At 42.7% G+C, this 23,113-nt stretch overlaps 1 protein-coding gene and 1 long non-coding RNA gene across 5 annotated transcripts in view; one reads left to right on the top strand and one right to left on the bottom strand.

Moving 5' to 3' along the window:
* The window catches only part of LOC307028815 (uncharacterized protein), a 226,970-nt gene that overhangs the window by 55,734 nt on the left and 148,123 nt on the right, over positions 1–23,113 (top strand). The gene's annotated exons all lie outside the window — the stretch shown is intronic.
* Positions 7,540–23,065, bottom strand: LOC307028821. 4 transcript variants are annotated; one of them, XR_013805116.1, is made up of 3 exons: positions 22,711–23,065; positions 8,680–8,833; positions 7,540–8,572 (listed from the first exon to the last, which is right to left on the bottom strand). It is a non-coding gene; the product is annotated as an uncharacterized lncRNA (long non-coding RNA). The 4 variants fall into 4 exon arrangements; XR_013805117.1 differs by lacking the exon at positions 22,711–23,065 and adding an exon at positions 9,416–10,435; XR_013805118.1 differs by lacking the exon at positions 22,711–23,065 and adding an exon at positions 9,446–10,435.

The following is a 23,113-nucleotide window of genomic DNA, read 5'->3' as shown; positions in this document are numbered from 1 at the left end:
TGTTATCCGCAAGTGTATAAGATGAGTGACGAGTCAGCGGCATCCGATGAGGAAAGGCCAGCATCAAGACGGTCAATTAAACTGACCGCAAAAGGAATATGCTTTTACATGCAAAATTGTCAAGAGAAACGCACTGCAAAAACTAAGCAGGCTAAAAAGCTAATGGATAAAATACGTCCTCTACTAGAATTAAACGACAATGCCGATGCAGTAAACGCTCAGCTCGCTTTGTTCATTAAGTGTTACGAAGATGCATGCAGTTTGCACGAAGTGTTTATGGAAATGCCTCTACCAGAAGATGATCAAACACTTCAGGCAAAAACTACGAACTTTGAGAAAAAGATGAAATCATGTCGTGAATTTATTGAAGAGGTAAAGCAGTGGCTGTCTAAAATCGGTCGTCCATATTCGAAGCCAATTGAACCTCAACCTTCCGACGTAGAATGTGTTGATGAAATAAGACCTGAGGATAGTATTTCTAACATCTCAAGTGTAAAAGGAAGTTCTGTAAAATCACGTGCAACTGGTGTATCAAAGACGTCTGCAACATCCACAGCGCGCATTAAGGCGGAGGCCGAAAAAGCAGTTCTTCTCAAACGCTCTGAAGGTTTAAAAAAGATGCATCACATTGAAGCACAAGAGGAAAGTCTCCGCAGGGAAGAGGAAAGTCTCCGCAGGGAAGAGAAAAGGCTCCGTAGGGAAAAGGAGGAATTGGCGCTTGAAACTGATTTAGCGGCAACTAATGCAAAGATTCAAGTTTTAGAAAGGAACTCTTCACGGTGTGGGTCGGCTCGATCTGATGGAATGAACTCCTATTTGGAGAGAAGCAAAGCTCAAAGGTCCATCAGTTTAAATCCCCAAGCCAACACTTTTGTCCCACATGAAAATCATGTCCGAGCCCCCCTTGATCCTGCACTAGTTGTAAGGCAAAAAGAAAGATCTGCATATGCTGCACAAATGGATGAAAGGCCTGCTAAGCCAGAAGCTCCATATCTAGAAAGACAGACTGCTGGTAACAATCAGAATGACATGATGAGCATTATGCACAAACAAAACGAAATCACTGCATTGTTGGTTCAGCAAAATATGTACTCTGCTCTCCCTACAAGAAATCTCCCTGTTTTTGATGGAGACCCTATTCAATATGACTCCTTCATTAGAGCTTTCGAAAATGCAGTAGAGAAGAAAACCAACAATCAGAGCGACTGTTTGCACTTCCTGGAGCAGTACACTAGGGGGCAGCCTAAAGACCTTGTGCATAGTTGTCAGCATCTACCTCCAGATCAAGGCTATCAAAGAGCCAAAAGTCTTCTCGCACAGCACTTTGGAGATGAACATAAAGTTGCATATGCTTATATGGAGAAAATATTTAACTGGACCCCTATTAAAAGTGAAGATGTCAAAGGATTACAATCATTCGCTCTGTTTCTCCGAGGATGTACAAATCTAACAGAACAAGTGAGGTATATGAGGGAACTGGACTTACCATCTAACATGAGAAGCATCATTTTAAAACTTCCTTACAAACTGAGAGAAAAATGGAGGAATGTTGCATGTGATCTGAAGGAAAGAAGGGGGGAGAGGGCTACATTCATCGATCTCGTAAATTGTATTGAGAAACAAGTGAAAGTTGCCTCAGATCCAGTTTTTGGAAACATCCAAGACTCTCAACATAATATCCCCAAAGTCATCAAAAGCAGCCAGCCAGGAGACAGAAGGAAGGGAAGCAGCTACGCTACAAATGTCACTCCTATGAGGGAAGACGCTATGGCACGGCCTGCAGGATATACTAATAAAATCACCTCCACTCATTGCTGTCTGTTCTGCCTGCAGAGGAGCCACACACTGGATCAGTGCTGGCAGTTTAAGGCCAAAGTACAGCGGGAAAAGATCAGCTTCATCAAGGACAAGGGCATTTGTTTCGGTTGCCTGAAGGTAGGCCATACAAGCAAAGACTGCAGGAGTCGATTGGATTGTTATGTATGTCACCAGAAACACCCTGGAGTCCTCCACATTGAAAGACCGGATAAAGGCACATCCGAAAAACAAGCCAAACCTTCTCTGAGTCCTCCAAATGAGCCAAATGTAACCTCTCAGACGTGTGGCCACATTGGGGCCGGTGTGGAAGATGATTCCACCTTTTCAATTGTTGCAGTAAAGGTCAGAAGTAAACTGACAAACAAGACCATGCATACATATGCTTTCTTGGATCCGGGCAGTTCCGGCACATTTTGTACTGAAGCCATGGCAAAAAGACTGGATTTGCGGGGTAAGAAGACAAGCATCCTGTTAAAAACAATGGGACAACGAAAAGTTGTGGATACTCACGTTTTGTCGGGTCTTGAAGTGTCTGGTATGGGTGCTGAAGATTTTATAGAGCTTCCTGATGTTTTAACTCAAAGAACTATGCCTGTGTCTACTCTTAACATTCCACGATAAGCAGATCTTGATCCATGGCTGTATTTGAAGGATGTAAAACTCTATGACATTCATGCAAGTGTTGACCTGCTTATTGGAACTGACGCCCCGAAGGTCTTGGAGCCGTGGGAGGTGATAAACAGCCAGAATGAAGGGCCTTATGCTGTCAGAACCAGAGTTGGCTGGGTCCTTAATGGTCCTCTTCATGGTGGAGGCTGCAGAAGTAAGAGTGGCTATTCTTCCGTATCAGCAAACCATATCTCTGTTGAACACCTGCAAGAAATGCTTGTACAACAATATAACCATGACTTCAATGAGAGGTCGTCAGAAGAGCAGTTGGAAATGTCCAGAGAAGACATTAAGTTCATGGATATTGTTAGTAGCACAGCAAAACTAATTGGAGGCCATTATTGCATTGACCTGCCATTCAGAAAAGAAAATGTAACTCTGCCAGATAATCGTTATGTTACAGAACAGCGCTTGGGTAGCCTGAAAAGAAAGTTTGATAGGAACAGTCTGTTTAAGGAAGAATATACTACGTTCCTAAGTGAAATGATAACACAGCAACATGCTGAACCAGTGCCTCTTGACCAGCTGACACAGAACAATGGGAACGTTTGGTACATCCCTCACCATGGGGTGTATCATCCTCAGAAGGGCAAGCTCAGAGTTGTGTTTGACTGTGCAGCCTCATACAAAGGAACATCACTCAACAGCCAGCTTTTGCAAGGCCCTGATCTTACTAACAGCCTCATTGGAGTTCTTGTCCGATTTAGGCAGGAGCCTATTGCAATTGTGGCCGACATCCAATCCATGTTTCATCAGGTTCATGTCTCAGATAAGCACACCAACTTTCTCCGCTTCCTTTGGTGGCCAAATGGTGACACCGCACAGGCACCACAGGAATACCGCATGAAGGTGCATTTATTTGGAGCTGCATCATCGCCAGGCTGTGCCAACTATGCCTTGAGGAGGACTGCAGAGGACAACGCAGAACACTTCCCTCCAGAGGTTGTGAGTACAGTGAAAACCAACTTTTATGTCGATGACTGCCTCCGTTCAGTGGCCTCAGAAGAGGAAGCTAGGAAAATGATTCATGATTTAACTGCACTCTTGCACAAAGGAGGATTCACTCTGTCAAAGTGGGCCAGTAACAGTCGTGCAGTGCTACGCTCTGTCAGCGAAGACCAAAGAGCAAAGGACATGATGGACCTGGATTTGGATACAGATCAACTTCCTGTTGAGCGTACATTAGGACTACAGTGGCACATTGAAACGGACCAATTTGGATTTAAGGCCTCTCTACAAGAGCGACCGCAGACGAGAAGAGGAATTCTTTCAGTGGTCAGCTCCCTCTACGACCCATTAGGCTTCCTTGCTCCATTCAGCATGATGGCTAAGATGTTACTGCAAGAATTGTGCAGAAAAAATCTTGGATGGGATGAAGCTATTCCCCATGTTCTCTCCAAGCAATGGGCTGGCTGGTTGGAAGATCTCCACAAGGTGGCGGAGTTCAAGATTGATCGCTGTGTCAAGCCTAAAGACTTTAGCAACCCTGTCACTGTTCGGCTTCATCACTTCTCTGATGCCAGTGAGGTCGGGTATGGAACTGTATCGTATTTAAGACTGGAAAAGGACAATAAAGTGCATGTTGCTTTTACTCTGGGGAAGGCCAGAGTTGCTCCACTGAAGCAAATGACAATTCCTCGTTTGGAGCTCACAGCTGCAGTGCTCGCTGTTAGAGTAGACCGCATGCTACGAAAGGAATTGCAGATTAAGCTGGAGAAATCTGTTTTTTGGACCGACAGCACAACAGTCCTGAAATACATATGCAATGAAAGCCGGCGATTCCATACTTTTGTGGCCAATCGAATTGCAGTCATCAGAGAGGCAACTGATGTTGACCAGTGGAGGTATGTAGGGACTAAGGAGAACCCTGCAGATGAGGCGTCAAGAGGAATGAGGGCAGAGGACCTCCTGAATGGAAGGAGATGGATGATGGGACCTGATTTCCTCTACAAGTCCGAGGATGAATGGCCTAAATTGGACGTAGATGTTCAGATGATCCCTGGTGCTGACCCTGAGATGAAAAGGGACTTGACTGTGAATGCTGTTGTTAAAGACACAGACAATGCTATGAGCCACCTGATTCATCACTTTTCATCTTGGAAGAGACTGCAAGTAGCTGTTGCTTGGCTTCTTAAGTTCAAGGAGACTCTTGTGTTATTGGGACATAAGAGAAAGGAGCTTTGTGCTTCTGCTGAACTCAGTCAACAACAGGTTAAAAGCCAAATGAAGAGCTTTAAGTCTACACTTAAAGGACAGAGTCTGATACCTCAAGATGTGACCAGAGCAGAGCTGACAATCATCCAGTATGTGCAACATCAACGGTTCAAGGAGGAAATCACCTCGCTGCAGAGTGGTGTGAAAACCATATCCAAAGACAGTCCCCTGTACAGATTGGACCCAGTGATGGAAGGTGAGATCCTCAGAGTTGGCGGTCGGCTTAGCAAGTCCTCGCTGCCAGTTGAATCTAAACGTCCTGCTATTCTGTCCAAAGACCTGCATGTATCCACATTGATTCTGCGCCACATTCATCAGCAGCTAGGTCATGCTGGAAGAAACTACATATTGTCCAGATTAATGCGGAAGTATTGGATTATAAATGCAAACTCTGCTGCCAGAAAAGTCATATCAGATTGTGTAGTTTGCCGACGCCAAAGAGGAAGACTCCTTGAACAAAAAATGTCTGACTTACCTGTCGAGAGAGTGTTGCCTGATGAAGCTCCCTTCACTCATGTTGGCGTTGATTATTTTGGGCCCATTGAAGTTAAAAGAGGCAGGGGTCTTCTCAAAAGATATGGAGTGCTCTTCACATGTATGACCAGCCGCGCTGTACACTTGGAAGTAGCACACACGCTGGATACGGACTCCTGTATAAATTCAGTGAGAAGATTCATCTGCAGACGAGGCCCAGTCTCCACTCTCAGGTCTGACAATGGAACCAACTTTATTGGAGCTAGCCGTGAGCTCAAGGAGAATATGATTGCTCTGAATCATGACAAAATCCAAGGAGCCCTTCTTCAGGACGGCATAGAATGGAGATTCAACACCCCATCAGCTTCACATCAAGGTGGTGTTTGGGAGCGCCTGATTCGCTCAGTGAAGAATGTGCTTAACTCAGTCCTTAAACAGCAAACCTTGGACGATGAAGGACTCCAAACAATGTTTTGTGAAGTTGAGGCAATATTGAATGATAGACCTATCACAAAGGCCTCAGATGATGCGAATGACTTGGAAGCCCTTACTCCGAATCATGTTCTGTTGTTGAAAAACAAACCAGTTATGCCACCAGGACTGTTTGACAGAAATGATTTGTATGTTAGGAGAAGATGGAAGCAGATACAGTACATGGCGCAACTCTTCTGGAAGAGGTGGGTTTCTGAGTACCTGCCATTGATGCAACAGAGACAAAAATGGACAGCACTAAGAAGAAACCTCATACCTGGAGATGTTGTTCTTGTGGCAGACGCTACAGCCCCAAGAGGATCTTGGATGATGGGGAGAGTTTTAGAAGTCAGAGCGGATGTGAATGGCCATGTGCGCTCTGTGCGTCTCCAAACAAAGACCAGTATCCTGGAGAGGCCTGTGACGAAGCTGTGCCTGCTGCTGGAGGCAACACTGTGACCGCATGGACTCTCTATCTTTCTCTTTGCCTCTCTCTCTGTCTCTTTCCATCAATAACACCTTTCCTTCATAGGTTTGCCAGAGAAGACATCAGTGCCTGAGAATGCATGTTTAGTGTGTAGCTCCATGTTTTTTAAGTCTAGTAATTGTGATAAATGCCCAATTAGGGGCCGGAGTGTTAGAGCTACACAGTCTTTTGCATATAGTAATTGTAGTTTGTCATTTAATTTGTTTATTATGATTTTGCTCACATTAGAAGTATATATTTGTGGTAATATTCTGTTAAGTTAATAATAATTTGTTTAGTTAATTTCTTTGCTTTATATGTTAGTCTTTATTTGGGTTAATCTATTTAGTGTGATTTTTGGTTTAGACACCTGGGGGTAGTGGTGAGCACAGGTAAGGGTGTATATAGGCAGGAAGTGGCAGACCACCTGTTTTTGCACCTGGGTAATGGGCACATGGTTTTTTACCAGCACGAGAGAGGATTGTTTGTACAAGGAGAAAGAATTGTTTGTGACCGAGAAAACAATAAAACCAGCCTCAACGACAGAACCCATGCCTGGAAATTGGTTGACTTTCTACACTGCGTACATTACCTGCCCAGGGTGCCAGAAGTGATCCGTTTGAAGGTTTTAACTTATTTTGAGTTTAAGTTTAGGACAAACGGCCACTACACTGAATTTAAGGGGTTATCCCATTAAAATGGAAATCACTGCTGACTTTAGTCAGATATTTTTATTATATACTAAAATAATCAAAATTACGAAGAAATAATGTAGATAAAATGTACATGCCTGCATTTTTTTAAAATAACTAACATTTAATGCTGATATTCCCAGCTACTAAAGTATATGGGAAAACATATATATTACACACTGTAACATTAACAGGTAATATGAGTCAGATGAAAACTGATTGAGACTACCATCACAATACTTTTTTGAAATTGGTCTAATAAAAAAACATGTATTCTTGCAGATGTCATGGAAAATCCCGTGGTGGCACCATGCTGCCGTATAGCCTGGTTGGGTGCCGGACGTGCATAACAGAATGGACAGAGAACTCGCCTCACTGCCCTAAGTGTAGGGATGAGTCTTTCCCAGGGAGACTTTTTGAAATGACAGGGATGGAAGAAGTCATTGATATCTTAAAGGATATTATTAGGGGTTAGAGCTTTGTCTTTGTTTTGTTTTTGGTTCAGTTTGTTCATCTTGTGTGGTTAGGTGGGGTTGTGGAGTTGTATTTGCTATTGTGTTAAATAAAGCCATTAAAAAAAGTTATTCTTACTGAATGTTGTTAAATGTTACTGAACATAAAGAACCTTTTTGTCTTGATCAGATTTTTAGTCAGTTACAAATATGATCATTACTTTATTTATCTGTATCTCATGACTCTGAACAACTGCAGTGATTTAAGAAACACCAGACATAATTCTCAACATACATGTTTATTGACATTAATAGTAATATATCAGACATTTGAGGCACCTGTGAATGTAGGTAGAGACACACAGAGGTCTGTTGTCTCTTGGATCATGTCACTGTCTCTGTATATGTGTTGAATCAGCATATTTTTCTCTTTAGGTGACCTCAAGAGACTTTAAGATGAGTGTGTTATTTTTTAAGTGGGGCTGTATGAGGTTCTTATCCAGTCAGTGTATATATAACCTCCAGTAGACAGCGGTTGGCACGACCCCAGTTTGTAGGAGAGACAGGAGTACCAGCACAGCAGCAAAACCTATTTTATCCATCCAAAAATGAAGGCCCACTTGAAAAAAAACGATTTCAGTTTAAGCGTTAAATAACGTACACTTAAACTGATATCGCTTTTTTGGGTGGATAAAATAAATGTTGCTTCTGCCCACGTCCTCAGCAGTACATGGCTCTGCTGTGCCGGGGCTCCTGTATGTTTCTCTACACGACTACTGTAGGTAGTACACTGATTATGGATATATATACCACATACTACCCCACTTAAAAAGACCAGAACTATCCCCTGAAGGGCAGCTGTTGATGTTCACAACAACAAAAACACATGCAGATGGTTGTAGTCTGTAGCCAGACAGTGGTAGATCTGGCCATGGTGGAGCATGGTGGTGGGCAGCGGTGTGACTTCTAGCTGTCATGGTGATGTTCATATGACAAGCGACTGCCAGCTTGAACTTTACAGAGAGCAGAGTCCACTAGTAGCACCTCACAGGTGATACCTATGATGCAGAAGCAGCGGTGAAGCCTTGTAGATCTCTGGCACTTTGAGGGCAGACAGATCCAGCAGCTCTCCACTGATGTGGATAGTGTGCTTCTCCTATTTGAAGCAAATTCAGAGACATCAAGACAAGCTATTCTGTGTGCATAGCTTGCTTTCACATAACTACTAATCTCTCACTTTACTTTCTCTGACATTGTTCTTTGCTTTGGATTGCGGACATCCCAGCCATGTTCTCTACCGGGCCTGGTTTTACACACTGTGGGTTTAAGCAATATATAGAAATGATGAGATGATGTGTGTATGAGACATGGTGAGTGTGTAGTTTTAGCATTTGAATTACAATGACATTATTCTCAGACTTGCCATAGTTCTTGGTTTGTACCACTGCTGCTCTGCTCTGTACAGCTGAGTACTGGGGACCCACTGGGAGTCATGTGACTGGAGCAGGAGATTAACACACATCACACCTGCAGCCATGATGCTCCAGCTCAACGGGGGTCGAGTCTTTCAGCCCCACCTGTAAGAAGAGAAACAAAATAAATACGTATTCAGTTTGCTTTGTATTATTTCTTTTAGGGTAACATTTTGGTTTAATAACTGTCAAGTCCTTGGGTATTTTTGCAGTTTCCCATCTTGAAAGGGATGGTACAGTCCATAGGAGGTTTTCACTGGGTTTCACTCATACAATGACCACAACTTTGTTTTCTTTTGAGTTCTTCTTTACTTTAGTTTTTGCAGTACAGCATATGTAGCAAGGTTGTAAGGTGAAAAAACCTTAAATGAAAAATAATTACTGTAAATACAATGCACATTAAATAATAAATGCAAAAATACATGCTTTACATATATTTTTTACCACTTGTGAATATTGTTTTTCCTGTCTTAGTGTATTTTTATGAATTATGCTTTTAAACAGTTTTTAACTTATGCAGTCTCATTAAAAATGCAAATATAAAAGACAGAATTTTTAGCAGCATTCAAACCGTTTTTATCAATCTACATCTCTCAATAAACAAATCATATTCGTTTTTAACTTAACAATCATGCTGCTTTGGTTTAAGGACATCAAACAAACAAATGACACTGAACTAGAATGTACATTCTATACATTCTAACGTGCGCCACGTACGGCAAATTGTAAACTCTTCTATAAACACACAGTTCGTCTCTCCAGCTTTTTATGGCTGCATCAGTGCTGCTTCTTTGTCGTTTCTTCTGCTGGTTCGTTGCTGCTGCTGGACGCACGCTCTTTAGTTTGTCCCTCTCCAGCTTTGATTTCCGCTCTCCTTTCAGGTGCGGTGCTTTTAAAGGTGCAGCGACGCTGATTAGCAATTAGGGAATGATTTCAGACAGCTGCCACTCTGTCAATCAGCCCAACTTTTTAACCCTTTGCTCTCCTGTGGATTCTCCAAGTTGACTTCACACCTCCCACTCGACTTTACAGTGGAGACACCTGGGATGTTGCATGTTACAAAAGTAAACTTGGGTCAGACGCTTTGTTCTGCTCTTCGGTGGGAAGCAAGACGACCAGTCGCCTGACGTCTGTGTAGAAGTGTCGCTGGGATCTCTTCTTTGAGTTTTTTCGATGTTTGGTGATTTGCTTTTGCTGTGGTAGGCCTTGTGACAGGAACAGGGTAGCTTGGGAAGGTTCTGACGTTGACATCCCTCACAATTCCTTTGCTGTCCGAGTTGACACTGACCAATCTTGCAATCCTGAACTGACCCCTCAGGGCGTTTTGGTTCGCAATCCAGACGATGTCTCCGACTGCGACATTTCTCTTGGCTGTATTCCACTTGTTCCTTACGAATAGGTTAGGGCCAGCGAGTTGACTCCAGTGCCTCCAGAACTTGTTCACTTGCATTTCTTTAAGCCTTTTGTAGGGATAGTCACTGAAGGCAAATGTTCTGACATCTCCACTCTGCGATGCTCGTCCGAGCAGGAGACAATTAGGAGTGATGAACCGAACGCTGTCTTCTCGGCTCTGTGTTCTGGCGTCAATTGGTCTTTCATTCGTAAGATTGGCTGCCATGTAGAGAGTTGTTTGGAATTCACTCCAACTTGGCCCTGACTCTCCTCCCAGACTCTTCAGTGCTCTCTTGATGATGCGCATAGCAGCTTCCGCAGCACCGTTCCGGTGTGGAGAATCGGCTGGATGAATTTTCCATGTCCATTCTGTGCTATTCTTGGCAGCTCTCTCTTCTAGTGTAGCTTTGTCAAGATTGGCAAGGAATCGGTACTTCTTCTTCTAGGACTGGCTTAGCCCCTACGAAGTTAGTACCTGGATCTGACCAGATCTTCTTTGGATGACCTCGTAGTGCTGTGAACCTCTGGTAGGCGAACAGGAAACTTTCAGTCGATTGAGAGTTCCAGCTCTGTATGAATAGCTCTGGAAGCCATGCAACAAAACACAACTCCCCAAACCTTCAGTGACACTCTTTTCTTGACATCATTCTTGACTTGGTAAGGTCCGAAGAGGTCTACTGTTGTGTATTCAAAAGGGGTAGCTGGTTCTGTCCTCTCTGGAGGTAGATCACCCATTATTTGCTGGCATATTTTTGCTTTAGTTTTTCTGCAGAGCATGCAGTTTTCTACCACTTTCTGAGCAATCCTCCGACCCTTCACGACCCATGCTCTCCTCCTCATCTTGAACAAGGTTCCGGCCACTCCATCGTGGTTCTCCTCGTGGGCTTCTTGTGCTAACAGCGTTGATACCCAGGCTTCATACGACAAGATAGGGACAGCAACTTTATCTTCATAGAAGATCTGCACGCGACCCCCACAGACCAACAAGCCAGTCTCTTGGTCTTTGTACACTACCAGCCTGTCTGTGGTTGTACTTGGGAAGGATGCACCCTGCTGTGCTGCAAGAAAAATGTCTCTTAGGGCGTCTTCTCTCTCTTTCACTGAGATGACTTGTGAAGACGACACTGCCTCCCACTTTGGACTGTTTGCAGTTTCCCTCTAATGAACTTCTTTGCTGCTCTCCAAATCCAAGCAACTGTCTTGACGAGTCGACTTAGGTTGCTGAACCGCTTGACGTTCACAAGTTTTAGGACAGCTGATCCTGCTGGTGGCCTTTTTGGGTGTGTTTGGGTTTGTTCCTGATCTAGCTTTAGTTCTGATGGGTTTTGTGTGTTGGCATCCTTTGGATCTGATTGCACTTGTGCCTTGGCCTTGGCTCTGGTTAGTGCTGCAACAAACGTTTTCTTTTGCAATCTGTTGACACTGTCTCTGGCAGCTTTCACCAAATCTTTGGCAGATTTCATTGGCCATTCATCCACTGGTAACTTCAAGAACGTTGGTCCGTTCTGCCATTCTGAACCTTCATCCAGGTCTTGAGGACTGGCCCCTCTGGTTATGATATCAGCAATATTAAGAGGACCAGGAACCCACCACCAGTCTTGGATCGCTGTTGGGTTCTGGATCTCTCCGATTCTGTTTGCGAAGAAGGTCTGATAACCATAGCTCACTCTCTGGATTGCACCGAGGACTGTTTGGCTATCAATCACATGGAACCACTTTCCAACTTGGATCTTGCTGTGCTGCTCGAAGTACTTTTTGAGACGTGAGGCAAACACTGCTCCGCACATCTCTGCCTTGACAGCATCACCTTTGTGGTCTAAAGGAGTTAGTTTCGCCTTGGACTCCACCAGAGTGACGAATGGGCCTTGGTCGGTGTTCCACCGGAGGTACATCACAACGCCGTAGGCATGCTCGCTTCCATCGGAGAATGTTATTGCCCAAGGTTTTCCAATGAAGCTTGGAGGTGTTATGGCCCTGGTGAATGTAACCTGCCCAAGTTGCACATACTCTTCGAAGAGTCGGATTGCATCTTCTCTGAGGCTGTCTGACAATGCTGTATCCCAGGTGTCCTTGACAGGGCAGTTGTCGCTCTTTGCCTCCTGGAATGCTCTCCTCACAAGGATGGCACCCTTCTGCTTGGCAGGAGTTACCAGACCAATTGGATCATATAACCCTGAGACTTGACTCAGGAGGTTCCTTCTTGTCAAAGGGTTTGGGGTTTGCGCTCTTACTTGGTCTAGAAGAGGGTCTTGGCCAAGTCGCATCTTCTTCTTTCTCTTTGAGAAGTTAATGGATGCCATGACATGGATCTTGTCTTCTTCCACAAGGTAGCCTAGACCAACCGCTTTGTTATCTTCATCCCTCATTTGATTCGGGAGGACCATGTTATTAACTTTGGTCTTCATTGGTTTGTTGTCGTTCCCCTTCCTCCCACTTTGGCCTGATGTCCCCTAAGGCTGCGTTGGTTCCCCCTCTGAACCTCAGGAGGACAGCATGTATCTGGTTAAGGACGTCTGGCCCTTTCATCAGCAAGTCGTTCATGCTGGTGCCTCTGAACATTTGACTGCTGTTCCAGACGAGTCTTACTGGGGTTGTTGTAGAGTGTGGGTTTGGTGCAATAAGGTGACTCACGAACCATACTGGTCCTTTCTAGGTCATGATCTGCTCTTTAGTCAACTTGATTGCAGCTCCTCTGTCGACCATGTCATGCACTTGAGCTTTGTAGGCAGACTTCCACTCTGGTGCTTTGGCTAGCTGCTTCTCTGTTCTTAGGAATGTTGCTTCAACTGCACCTCTGTTGTTCGGCAGTGAGGCCGGATCCTCTAGCCAGGGATACTTTGCATGCCAATGTGGTTCTCTGCTGTGACCATCGCTCATGAAATAGGTGAGTCCATCCTTTACCACCTCAAGCTCCCTTTCCTCGGCAAGGGTCATTTCTTTACCACCGGGCTGGCAGTTTCCACACCGGCAGCCTCCACATCTGGGCTCGCATGCTGCGCCAATGCTGTCCCATTGTCACCATTTCAGGAAACTCTCTTTGCTGGTCGAAACAGTTGATCCCTGTATTTCAGCTGCTTCTTTGCTTGAGGGGTTTTGTTCTGGAATGGGGTTAGTGAGCTCTGCATACTTCACAGCTGCTGCTCTCATTGATCTTGCAAATTGCGTCTTTGACATGTGGGCTGACACTTCAACCTCCTCAAACAGTCTGGGGTGGGTTCCTCCAACTGTTTTCCCGAGTGGTCCGTCCCACAGTACGAGGTCTCCCACGACTCTGATCCTCTGAGGAGCCAGCTGGCCTTCTCTGTGGCTAACGGGAAGCTCGATTTCTTTGGGCCTCACAAGCTCATCAAGAGGTACGTCTGGGAAGAATGGCTGCAGTTGCTGAGGCATCACACTTTTGTGGACGTCTGCAATGTTGTCAAGCCCATAGCAAACCAATTGATGTGCTCTCAGTGTGCCCTTGGGGGTGGATACCCGGATTTTTAGGAGATAGCGCTTTGTCTTTACTTGAACCTTCATTCCGCCAACTCCGTGTACAACGAGCATGATATCTTCACTCTTGAGATCCAAGCGGCTCGCCGCTCTGTGAGTGATGTAATTTGTGTCAGATGTTAAGTCGATGAGTGTTCCGACTTTCTGTCCGGCGTTAGCTGTGACGACGAGTAGCATCATGATCACTGGACGCTCTTGAATTCCACTCTTTTCAAGTAGACTTTGTTGGTCATTTGAGGTTTTGAAGACAACATTTGAGAACCTCCCTACACTGCTTTGCTAGGCCTGGTGGGAGAATTTTTATGAAATCTTCTTGACCCTCTGTGTACTTCCTTTTGCCTTTATCCTTTTCAGATTTGTCACCAGACCTCTTTGACACAGATTTGGGACAGAGGTAGTAGTGATGCTCAGCCTCTCCATCTCTGCAGTCCTCGTTTCTGCATAGAAAGCCAGGTTTGCAGAATGACTGGTCGTCGTGAACCTCAAGGCATCTTGTGCACGCACCCAACTTTTTGACTGAAGCCTTCCTTTCTGCTGCACTCAGAGCCCTGAACTGCCTGCAGAAGTAGAGCTTCCTCTTGTGTTTGACATCGCCGCAGACTACACAGCCTTGGTCATCAGCTGACTTTGTAGACTTGGTTCTGGCACTTCTCTGCTCAATTCTGGTGTCTTTCCAACTCGGCTTACTTGGCTCCTCATCTCGTAGCTGCTCGAGCTCCTCATAGATAGTCTCTTGCTGCGTGAGAAACGCCAAGAGACAATCAAACCTTTCCTCTGGTGTCACACCATTTTTTGGATCGTCTACATAAACAAGCCACTCTTTCTTAAGGGACTCAGGGAGTTTACTCTCTATCGATTTTGTTACGAGAGGATTCTTTATGGCGCCTGTGTCTCCGAGGTCACTCAGGTCCCGGAGTGCTTTCTCCATGGCTTGAATCAACTCGACAATTTTCCTTGGTTTGCTACTTCTGACAGATGACATCTTCTGAAGGTCTTCCACTATTTCAATGGCAATAGCCGTTCGATTGCCATAGCGGTTCTCCAAGACACGGAGAATGTCATCTGCTGTTCACCTCACTACTACTATAAGTAGTGAGGTGAAAGTCTTTCTTGATTCTGTCATCGAGACTGTATCTTTTTCACTTCTTTGGAGCCGGTTGGTTCTCCCTGTTTTTGGAGCGACTCCCAGTCTCTTCTCCACCTGTGAAAATCATGCTTGTAGCCACAGAATCTGGGAGAGCTGTGGGTTTCAGCCTAATGGTTGGGGTAAAGATGGGATGACTGGCAGTATTTGTTGATTCTGACATTGTGTCTTCCTGTCGTCTCGCCATGATGAACTCAGCCTTTCTGGAAACCACACTGGTTGCTTCCCGTTCGATTTCTCTCAACCGATTGCGGAACTCCTTCTGGTCTTCCACTGGAACCCACTGCTGCCACTTGCAATGAGCTTCCTTTGCGGTCCCCACCAGTGACTTCAGATGGCTGAGCATGAATTCGTAGGCCTCATGGTTGCCATCAGGACGTACTCGAGCGACACGCTCACACTCAGCTACTGCTAGTTCTACAGTTGTGCACAGTTCATCTCCAAACTTTTGCCAAAGCATGTCTCTACGTAGCTCTCCAACCTCCTTCAGCTTTAAGTCACATTCATTTGTGGTCCTTGCTATGTCGGCTTCTTTCTGTTCGGTTAGTTCTACTGAATCCTCCTCTTTCAGCTCTGCCTCCTTTACTGCAATGACCTCTGCCATGACTTCGTCATTGGTTTCCGTGACTTTGTCGGCTCCCATGGATAATTTATTGAAACTATATTGGAGCTGGTCTTCTGACATGCCGTCGTGAGTTCTGATGATACTGTTAGCTAGTCGTGTGAAGGATCGTTTTGCTGCAGTCCGCTCATTTTTGAGCTGCTCAACTGTTTTCCTGACTGTTTGATCAGCCATGTTGGATTTGGGTCCACTGACTGTTTGCAGTGAGGTATTTTGTATTTTCCCAGGTCACTGTTTTCACTGTTCCAGCTTACAGCCCCGGTTTTTTCACTGTCAAGACCTTGGGTATTTTTGCAGTTTCCCAGCTTGAAAGGGATGGTACAGTCCATAGGAGGTTTTCACTGGGTTTCACTCATACAATGACCACAACTTTGTTTTCTTTTGAGTTCTTCTTTACTTTAGTTTTTGTTGTTGCAGTACAGCATATGTAGCAAGGTGAAAAAACCTTAAATGAAAAATAAAAATAATTACTGTAAAATACATGCTTTACATATATTTTTTACCACTTGTGAATATTGTTTTTCCTTTCTTAGTGTATTTTTATGAATTATGCTTTTAAACAGTTTTTAACTTATGCAGTCTCATTAAAAATGCAAATATAATAGACTGAATTTTTAGCAGCATTCAAACCGTTTTTATCAATCTACATCTCTCAATAAACAAATCACATTCGTTTTTAACTTAACAATCATGCTGCTTTAGTTTGAGGACATCAAACAAACAAATGACACTGAACTAGAATGTACATTCTATACATTCTAACGTGCGCCACGTACGGCAAGTTGTAAACTCTTCTATAAACACACAGTTCGTCTCACACCGGCCGCCTCTCCAGTTTTTTATGGCTGCACCAGTGCTGCTTCTTTGTCGTTTCTTCTGCTGGTTCGTTGCTGCTGCTGGACGCACGCTCTTTAGTTTGTCCCTCTCCAGCTTTGATTTCCGCTCTCCTTCTTCTTCTTCTTCTTTTCTTTAATGGCGAATCGCTTCCACTTGGAGCATATATCGCCACCTACTGTTTAGTTATTAAATGTTCATACTAAATCCTTGTCCTCAGACCAGTGCTTTTGAGGAATTTGAAGATCAGCTTGTTTGCTTCATTTCTTGATTTACTTTCAAATATTGCCTTGAAATCCATGTCCTTGATGTTGAGTTGTTCCAGTGCAGTTTTCAGAATGAATCTTTGTCTGTTATAGTCCGGGCAGCTGAAAAATACATGATGTATTGTCTCTGGTTGTTGGCAACCATCACAATTGCCATTTGGATGTTTTCCAATCAGATGCAGTGATGAGTTTAGTCCAGAGTGTCCCAATGTTATCCTGCTGTTAATGCTCTGTTCTCTTCTACTACTCCCCCAAGTGCTTCCTGTTCCTACTTCCCTTTGTATCTGATATAAATGTCTTCCTTTGGTGTTACTGTCCCATAGTTTTTGCCATTGTTGCTTGATAACCACTTTAGTAAAAGATTTGACTTCTGCTCTACTGATGGGTACCATAATATCAATCTGGTTTGCTTTCAAACCACATTCTGCCAGTTGATCCACTACTTCATTCCCTCTAATGCCCACATGCGCTGGAACCCACACAAATTGAACAACAATTCCCAGATGAACTAACCTAAACATGCTTTGTAAAATTTCATATAAAATATCCTGACAACATTCTGAAGAGAAGTTGTTTATACTCTCCAGAGCTGCACTGGAGTCAGAGAAAATGACCACTCGCATTGGCTGTATTTCCTCTACCCACTGAAGTGCTAGAGAGATAGCCATCATCTCTACTGTATATACTGCAATGTGATCACTTGTACGCTTTCCCACTTTGACTTTTAACTCAGGAACATAAAATGCACAACTCGTTAGACCATTTTCTGGATTTTTGGATCCATCAGTAAATATTTTTATAAAGTGCCCATATTGTTCATGTAGAACAGTGTTCACATAAGCCTGCACATTGAATTTGTTTTTCATTGAATGTACCCGTTTCAATAGTGATAAATCTACTATAGGTTGAGGTAGCAACCATGGTGGAACAGCTGATAACAACACCGTCGGACTAATATTCCATTCCTTAACTTTGAATTCCTTACATATTTCCGAAACACAAAAACAAAAACTTTCTTTTTTTATTTTGTTACTTTCCCAACTTGTTTGTACAGTTTGTTTTTCCGCTCTCCTTTCAGGTGCGGTGCTTTTAAAGGTGCAGCGACGCTGATTAGCAATTAGGGAATGATTTCAGACAGCTGCCACTCTGTCAATCAGCCCAACTTTTTAACCCTTTGCTCTCCTGTGGATTCTCCAAGTTGACTTCACAATAACATTGTGCTATTTTAAGGAGTAAATAAGAAGTCATATATTTTTTCCTAAATGTTTTCTATACTTACAACTTCTTATACATACTGATATGAATTGATTTACTTTTATACTATGAACGAAGAAAAATTACTCTTTAACAACAGAACAGGAACAAAACACAACTGTGACCTCTGTGCAGCACACACAGACCAGTCAGTCCATTTCTGGGGAGTAGCTACCTTGTGCTAGTTATATTAAAGTTGATGTTTTACTATTGGCTGTGTCTAACCTGTCTAAAATTAGCCAAATCCCCAGGAACATGTTGAACCAGACAGTAGGAACACTTCATCCTGAACTCACTGTGCCTGTCTTCATGGACCTGTAGCATAACACCCTGACACATAAAAAATACAAAGTATGTTCATTAAGAATGCACATACTGTCCCCTCCTCTGTCTTTCAATGTAGTCAAACTTGTTGAAGAAAAACAATAAGTTAAACACTACAGAAATAAAAGCTTAATTACTCACCCTTTAATTGTAGACGTAACTTCACAAGTACAACTTGAAATATTTATCTCGCCTGTTTACATCGCTGACATTTGTCACAGGTAAATCTTGTAGGTATCGCAACAAACATGACGTTGTCACAAAGCGACAAGCTGGACACTGGATTTACCAAATAACTACACACTGTTATGTACATTATACACGTTATTCAAAACCGACAGCATGTGTGTTGTTTGCTAAACACTGCCATTGAAATACCACACTCAATTATCAAACTCCTGCCCCCAGAATGCACATGTTAAAAGCCATGTAACCAAATAGATCACTTAGAAACCTGAGCTTGAACACTTTGTTGTGCACAACAATGGAGGCCACTTTTGGAGAGAGAGTTAGAGGAAGAGGTAAATGCAATATACTGTATGTTGTCTTCAGTACCATACAGTAATTATGTTCATCTCATCTTCACTCTTAGTAAAGTCATTTTGTCTGATACTGTTATGAGTATTGAGAATAAACCTAGTTGTGTGTTTCCACATTGCATGTGTTCATTGATTCATAGTCCATATTTACAGCGTGCTACAAATGAAAATGCCTAAGACTTTCACTTGAATGTCTTGTTTATTAATCAACTAATGGACAGTGATTCAATTCAGTTCATGTAAGCCTCCCACACACATTCCTCTTTTGAGCGTCTAGTGATTATGGCCTGCATGTCTTTCTGTTGTAACTCAGCTGTCAGCTTCTTAGCAGTTTAGACACACATCAAATTCATAATGTAGACTAGTTGGACAAAATCATGCTCAACTGTTCCATTACTGTGTGAACTGTTTTAGGGGTCGACTGATATATCGTTCTCCCACTTGCTGTTGGGTGCAGGTGAAAGTAGGATGACATTTCTGTTCACATCGCTGACATTTGTCACCATAGCCGTGGGAACATGTTTCAAATGGGGGGTGCTGTGGGGATGACACCAGGGCTGGTTTTGACCAATTTGCTGCCCTAGGCAAGATTGTAGCTGGCAATTACGATTAATCTTTTTACGATGTTAGCACTTCGGGATTTGAATGCAAATATGAAGTGCTTTATAAATTAAAGCCATTATTATTATTATTATTATTATTAATGAAAAACCTCTACAAAAGACCAATACACTACAAACAGAGAAACGTATTGATATGGTGGACAGCTTCTATAAAAAGGCTTCAAATGTATTTAGTATTACATGAACATGTTTTCATTGGGGGGGGGTGGACTTTACATCCTCTAAGGGGGTCCGGGGGTGCCCCCCCTGGAAGAATTTTTTAACATTTTAAAGTAAAATGCTTCAATCTGGTGCACTTTGAGCACCCAATTACTAGAGACTGATCTAGGGGGTACAACTCTAAAACGCCCATATGAAAAAGATCGGTTTGCATTTTAATAATCAAATAAGTATGTGAACATAACCGATAACCTACCATAGCCAATAACAAATAAATGTAGGCTAACTTGTTTTATTTTTGTGGTTCATTTATATCTTATTTTATCAGTTCACATTTATTTATTCATGCATATTTTTAAATCTCTCCAGTTTTAAACAATATTTTTGGTTTACTGTCCTATAGTATACATTGGAATGATTTTAAACCTGTTTTTATTTATCCTAATAATTATAAAGGTGTGCCTTGGAAATATTTGTTTACATAAATTGTGATCAAAACGTTTGAGACTCACTGAGATAACTTAGACTAAAGTGAACTATCTAAACCCTCAGTCCTTTACCTCACTGAGCCTCTCAGTCTGACAGGACAGAGCCCTCCCTCCATATTATTGAAACAGCTTCTTATATCCGTTAGCGCAACAACAATCCCTGACGGTACCGGTGCACCCCCTCTCTCTATCTATCTATCTATCTCTCTCTCTCTCACGCTGGCTGTGGGCTGCGGGCGCCTGATAAGCCAACATCCCCCACTTTCATCACTTACAGTACCCATCGTACAGGGCAAATGGAAAATGTAACCGGGGTGAAAAGGGTGATATCTTCACTTAATTATGAATGTTGTTACATCAAGGCTGAAAATTCATTTTTTTTGTATTATATTTGTATTTAATCTTGTGGAAGTGCAGATCCCCTGTCCTCCACTAGTGGGTGCTGCAGCACCCTCAGCACCCCTACTTCCCACGGCCCTGTTTGTCACAGATAAATCTTGCAGGTATGCAACAAACATACTTAATCTCTAAACGCATATCTGAATGTGAATGCAGAAATACACTTATCCTCGTCAGAATTCTGGGTTCCAGGGTTGAACTTTTACAGCATTGCCATTATATCCTCGTGTCTTTTATTTTGAAATATGTTCTTTGACTTCCGGTTCAAAAAGTTGTTATCAAAAACCAAAACCAGACCGTTTTTTTATTAGGTCTTCTTGTTATCCATTTTTTATTCAGAAAATAAAAATGGGGAAACGGCTTTGGTTTCCCGTTTTTTCTTTTTTGATTTAAAACGAAAAAAGGCTGGTATTTTCGTTTTTTTGATTCAAACGAAAAATCAAACTACCAAAACGTACAGACTTTTTTTTATTAGGTTTTCTCGTTATCCGTCTTTTGATTCAGACAACAACAACAACGGGAAAACGGCTTTGGTTTTTCATTTTTTCGTTTTAAATAAAAAACGAAAAAAGGCTGGTATTTTCGTTTTTTGGCTTTCCGTTTAAACAAAAAATCAAACTGACAAAACGTATACGGACCATACACTGACCTGTACGTTTTGTTAGTTTGATTTTTCGTTTGAACCAAAAAAACGAAAATACCAGCCTTTTTTCATTTTAAAATCAAAAACGAAAAAACGGGAAACCAACGCCGTTTTCTGAATAAAAAAACGGATAACAAGAAGACCTTATTTAAAAAAACGGTCCGGTTTTGGATAACAATTTCATTACATTTTCCGTTTTGTATTGAAGAATGAAGAAAAAAAGTCCGGTGGAGCGGAAGTTAAAGAACATATTTCAAAATAAAAGACACGAGGCTATAATGGCAATGCTGTAAAAGTTCAATCCTGGAACCCAGAAGTCTGACGTGACGACCCTTGGTCCCCCTGCTTCCGGCACCCATGCTGACGAGGATACATTTATTTCTGCATTCACATGCAGATATGCGTTTAGAATACAAGTAATCTTTGCATAACTTTATTTCGCTGACTTCCGGTTTGTACTGTGTCGGCAAATCCAGTGTCCAGCTTGTCAGTGTGTGACAACGTCATGTTTGTTGGATACCTGCAAGATTTACCTGTGACAAATGTCAGCGATATGAACATAACTGTCGCCCTACTTAAACCTGTACCCAGCAGCAAGTGGGAGAACGATAGCTCATACAGTTCACACAGTAATGGAACAGTTGTTAAGCATTATTTTGTCCAACTAGTCTCTACATCATGAATTTGATGTTTGTCTAAACTGCTAAGAAGTTAGAACAGAAAGACACGCAGGCCATAATCACTAGACGCTCAAAAAAGGAATGTGTGTGTAAGGCTTACATGAACTGAATTGAAACACTGTCCATTAGTTGATTAATAAACAAGACATTCAAGTGAAAGTCTTAGGCATTTTCATTTGTAGCACGCTGTAAATATGGAATATGACTGAACACATGCAATGTGGAAACACACAAATAGGTTTATTCTCAATACTCATAACATGTATCAGACACAATGACTTTACTGAGAATGAAGATGACATGAACATAGTTACTGTATGGTACTGAAGACTAAATGCAATATATTGCATTTACCTCTTCCTCTAACTCTCTCTCCAAAAGTGGCCTCCATTGTTGTGCACAACAAAGTGTTCAAGCTCAGGGGCCGTATTCACAAAGCATTTTATCTTACCGCTAGGAGTGCTCCTAACTCGCGCTAAAACATTTTACGTAGGAGTTTTTTCTTAAAAGTTATTCACAAAGCCGCTGAGACCTACTCATACTAAGGATAAATCACTAAGAGTGAACTAAGAGTGACGCGCCGTTGCTATGGAGGACGTCGATTCTCGTGCATGAGTTTAGAAGCGGTCAGTAGGGTAATTGGTTGTTCAGAGCAGGCGGTCTCGGTGAAACTCATCCGCAACATCCCACAAACGAGCCCACTAAATCACCGAAAAACAAGGAAATAGCCTAGGCTAGAAATGTATTCCTATCAAATAGTTATGGACAGTGCAGTTAGCAGAATACACGCATGATGACAAGTTTGTGCAGACCACGATAATGACGTTGTATATGCACGTTAAAGAGAGAGAGAGCAAACAATAAAAATACGTAAATTGCATTAAATCAAGGGGGCAATTAAAAGCACCCTGCAAACTATTATCCAATGAGCATATTTCCAGCACTTAAACACTTTCAATAACAGCCCATACCGCCGTTCAAGTCCCCCTATCATGATGAATGAAAACAATCTGCGTGTTGATGGAATGTACTTTCTTTCTATTGACGAACACATCCTCATCTTTTGATGGCGCAATTATTTTTATGTGCGTCCCGTCAATAGCACCGACCACACCGGGCATACCTGCAATTGCCATGAAGTTGGCTTTGATCCTGTGTAGTTGTTGATTGTCCAAAGAAAACCGGATAAACTGTTGGATGATATGTGGTCTAGAGAGCGCGTTGATGGTTTGGTTTATGGCACGGCTGACTGATGGTTGCGATATCCCTAAATCGTCGGCATTGCAAAGTTGCATTTTCCCTGTTGCTAAATATCGTAGTGTTGCCAAACATTTTATTTCCGGACTAATCGGGTTATTCCTGTTAGTCGGGGATGTTATTGCATCCCGCACTAATTCCACAACAATTTTGATACCCTCACGATTTAGCCATATCTCTTGATCAATTCACAGTCTTCCATTGTCTCCAAAACATTTCGTCTCGCGGCCATTTTCAGATTCTTTGTGAATAGGTCTTCCTGAGTTAGG

The sequence above is a fragment of the Notothenia rossii genome (genome assembly GCF_949606895.1).
Source record: "Notothenia rossii genome assembly, chromosome: 2".
Classification (NCBI taxonomy): Eukaryota; Metazoa; Chordata; class Actinopteri; order Perciformes; family Nototheniidae; genus Notothenia; species Notothenia rossii.
This window is presented reverse-complemented; position numbering and strand designations above follow the sequence as displayed.